At 40.5% G+C, this 4,213-nt stretch overlaps 1 long non-coding RNA gene across 3 annotated transcripts; it reads right to left on the bottom strand.

The window, feature by feature from the left end:
- Nucleotides 1-251: 251 nt before the first annotated feature.
- Gm21286 lies at nt 252-3,590 on the bottom strand. Of its 3 annotated transcripts, none has more exons than XR_881322.2 (4): nt 3,478-3,590; nt 1,495-1,596; nt 1,285-1,330; nt 252-504 (listed from the first exon to the last, which is right to left on the bottom strand). It is a non-coding gene; the product is annotated as a predicted gene, 21286 (long non-coding RNA). The 3 variants fall into 3 exon arrangements; XR_390614.3 differs by lacking the exon at nt 3,478-3,590 and adding an exon at nt 1,939-2,029; XR_390613.3 differs by lacking the exon at nt 3,478-3,590 and having other exon boundaries at nt 1,495-1,869.
- Between the last annotated feature and the right edge of the window lie 623 nt (nt 3,591-4,213).

Here is a 4,213-nt window from a genome sequence, read left to right as displayed (position 1 = left end):
GCTCTGTTAGAAAAAAGACTATGCTTGGAAGAATCATGCAGGAAGTGTCATGCTTCCATGGTCCTCAGACAGAACTAAAGCAGGAGAACTAAAAAGCAGGCAGTACTCATCAGGGCTTGGAATTGTTGCAGTGGAGTCAAAATCCTGAAACTCAGGTTACATTCTGGACCAGAAGGAACGATCAGAACTCAGGAGGTCCACATATTCACTCATTGTCAGCCCCACATTTTTTCTGGACAGAGAGACATATATTTAAACGCAAGTGTAATCATTTTTTGATCAGGAAGAAGAAGAAATTCAAGGATAATTGTCATGGGTGTATCAAAGAGAAATTTAAAGAAAGACTTTGATTCTTGATGAGTTATCCTAGGAGCATGCTGGAGAGACAAGGACTGCAATTCTCTGTGAGACATGATTGAAAGCAGATCACAGAACTTGTCACGGGATGCTGTATGGATAGGAAGGGATGATGCTGGAGTCCTGGTAAGAAGTCTCCACTCAACACTGGGTAATCCAGGAAGAAATAATACAGAAACTCATTAAGTACTTTTTAGATTGACCTCTGGACAGAGAGACATTCTATTATATAGGGAAAAGGGGATTAAAAAATGGATCTTCCCTTGCAATCTAACTCGAATTATTTGCCAGAAAACAGGGATGAAAGTCAGAATAAATGACCATAATGGAATCAGAGGCTTATTTCCACAACCTTTGTCATAAGAAGCTCTGAAGAAGGTTAGGTAAATTGTGGAATAATGAAAAAAGCCTTGGCTACATTAAAGACTTCACACATTATATGAGTGAAGTCTTGGACTAGATGAGAAGGGAGGGCCAGAGGAGTCTGCTCTCCAGACTGGTTGAGAAGTGGTGATCAGGTACATCCACTCCCAGGTAAGAAGCCAAGGTTGTACGGAGTTCAGATTAAGATGTTATTATCTCGAGTGGGATGGAGGAGGACCACTGAAGAGCAGCTATACCACATCGGGCTACTCTGTCTTTTAATGATATTGAACCCATTGCTGAGCCTGTTTGACACAAGCATACATCAGCCATGCAAAACTCAAATCCTTCTTTTCTTGCCTAAGTGCTAGAGTCACTTTACTTCAAAGCTCAAAGTAGGACTAGGACACAAATCCAGACAATTCAAAGCCAATTTACAAACTTTCTTCAAAGTTTCCTTATCAAACTATTTTTATTGTAATTTGAGTGCACAATGCTAATAGTTTTGGAAGGGCATCTCTATGACCACCAACCCCCTCCTTGCTCTCATTGGATATTGCCCACCTGGAGGCTCAGGCCAATCTTCATTCTAGGGCCTGGAGACAGTGATCTGTAGTGTGAGAACAAGAACATGTTCAGGTACCAGGTCCACTTTATTTCCCCAAGAGAAAGGATAGGACTCTCCAGCTTTCAAAAATGTCTGGTAGCAAACTGAGTTTGTTTCCTCTATGATAAAATATTCACGATGAGAAAAATAAATGAATCCTGACTTACTGGCATTAGATAGGTCAATGCTATTTTCTCTAACGATTCCATGCTCCTCAAATAGTTTTGCAAACTCTTCCTTGATGTCTGACCTCAAATCCGGTTCTAGGTCTGTGAGAAGAGCAATAGTGAGTGTAGCAGCTGTATTTTGTGCATTGACCACAGCCTGAGTGAGGGGACAGGGACTTTCCGTAAGGATGTGGAAATGGTTGGCAACATGATTGACAGGCATTGGTATGATCTATCCTGTATTTGGCATCCATAGAATATCCTTCTGTCCCACTGAGAGATTTCAGAGTGCTTCCATCACTATGCTTGAGGGATGATTGAGGTGAGCATCAATCTTAAGGACATGAGAAAGAGGGAGGACCAAGCTGGGAAGACCATATTAAAGCCAGAGGTTCTTTCTTCTTTTCCCACTCCAAGATCAGTGTCTGTGTGAAAATACTTTACCATAAAGCAACATCAGCTGGAAGGTTTCCCCATTCATTTCATTAATGAGATGAAACATAATATAATTATCATATTCTGTCTTCAGTAGAGTAAATGTACTGAATCCATCATCTGTGGAGGAAATGGGACATGGCTCAGAAATTCTTTGTTCTGCAGGAATTAATGGATACACTCTTCTTGTTCTACCCCAAACACAAAATCATTAAATTACATATCCTAGAAGAGATTGGTAAACTGTCTGTGCCTTTCTGTGTTTAGCTTTCTGAACTTCAAGAAGTAATATCTAAGAAAAGGGACTCTGAGAGGTCCAGACCACTAGTGAACAGTAAGCCACAGGAGCACCACTCTCTCATCCTTTCCTAGGCTTACCTACCTCCCTCAGCAGCTTCAAGCAACATGTTTCTATCTTTCGTAAGTTTGTTTTATCAAATTATCTGCTGCTAAACCCTGAGCGATGCGCAACAGTGCTAGCCACCAGGCAGCATCAAATAGATTCTATATCCCCCTACTTATCCCACTTGCAGGCCACAGGGTGTTAGCTATTAGATGGTGCTCATTTGACTAGTAGGTTCAAGTTCCTGAGTTCAGACTAAAGCAACACACACACACACACACACACACACACACACACACACACACACACTAAAGGTATTAAGGTTTACTAATCATCTTGTGGATAGACATTTTATATACACACATGTCACAGAATATTACCAGCCTTTTCTATATTATCAACAACCAAAAATACTTTGAGGCACTCTTAATCTATACTGTAAACAGAATGAACTGGTGAGTGAGTAAGGTATTTTGAACTGGCTGGTTTCATGCCCCACTACACTATACATATCTCCAGTTTCTGATTCCATTTTACTTTTGACTATTTTGGAAAAATTAGCTAAAGGATTTTATTTACATTATTTCCTTTATATCTGATGCTTTAGCAATCACAAATTGCCTATTATTTTAAAACTAGAAAACAACAATCACTTCTCATCCTTAGAACAACTGCAACTACTTCTAAGTTTCACCAATGCTGGACTTCCGCCAGTGGTGTAGATTATCAGCAAGATTTCCTCCATCTGCCTCAAATTAGCACTCTGTAATGTTGCCTGATGTGGTTCCCAGTACCACAGAGGAGAATTATTATTATCGCCTTTACTGCAGGAAAACGGAAGTACAAAGGGGTGGATTTATTTGGCTAACAACTACTAATAAAAACTTAATTCATAATCACATAATCTTAACTTGTGATATACTGTCTCATTAATGTGGCTTCAGAAGTATCTCTGATCTACCCTTATAGAACTCGGAGTGAATTAATTCCTGTCACCAACTCCTGTCTCTGACTTTTGAAAAACAACCTGTTATGAGATCTTGGATCAGTGTCACATGAAGCATTCTAGATTTGGATACAGACTCAGTATGTGTGTACACATGTACATACTGAGAGGCATCTCTTCCCCCAATCCCAAGTGTTTGTAGGCATGAGACCATACCAGGTTTCATTTCCTCTTTCTCAGCTAAGAGCATCTCACTTACACAGTATGGAGTTTAAAACCTAAGGAATTCTCCAAGACATGAATGTGCTCCACAAAAAGTCTCATGCTGCCATGTTCTTCTATGTTTTCTCTTTTGTCAGAAGGCAGGATAATAGTGTACCATTCCCCATTAATCTGTAGTAGATAAGCAAATCGTTAAGAGAGAAGAAGCAGGGATACCACATGTACATGTTTCCACTTGAACTCCAGCCTATGCATTAGGGCCTGAGCATACACAGGGGTATATCTCATGCCAGTTGCCACAATACTTAGCATAGTGTCCCTACCTCTCAGTGAGAACAGAGGTCCCCAAACATTGTTAGATCTGAGTAGCTGGTCTTACTTCAAGGTCTGGAGCCATTCATTTGTCTAATACATTGTGGCACTATAACCATTCCCTCAAAGGACCCACTTGACTAAAACATTTCCCCAAAGCACTTTCTGATCATACATACAATTCACTTATCGTACTTTTTCTATATTAAAGTTCCTTCACATAGACCTAGCTTCTTCTGCATGGACACAGACTAGAGTTAGTCCCAAACACAGCAGCAGCAGCAGCAGCTGCATTTGGTCTGAAATAGAATTATCTGTGTGTCAGGACCACGTCTTTCTGGTGATGTTGCCTACACTCCACTCCCCAGCTCCTTTGCTTGTCCTTATATACTCTCTGGGTTCAGTGGGTTTTTTTTTTTTCTTCCTGTATGGGTCGACTCTACCTCTGTCAGGCTTTGTGG

This window comes from Mus musculus, chromosome 4, assembly GCF_000001635.26.
Source record: "Mus musculus strain C57BL/6J chromosome 4, GRCm38.p6 C57BL/6J".
Taxonomy (NCBI): domain Eukaryota; kingdom Metazoa; phylum Chordata; class Mammalia; order Rodentia; family Muridae; genus Mus; species Mus musculus.
The sequence above is the reverse complement of the archived record's forward strand: the minus strand, read 5'-3'. Positions and strand labels throughout refer to the sequence as shown.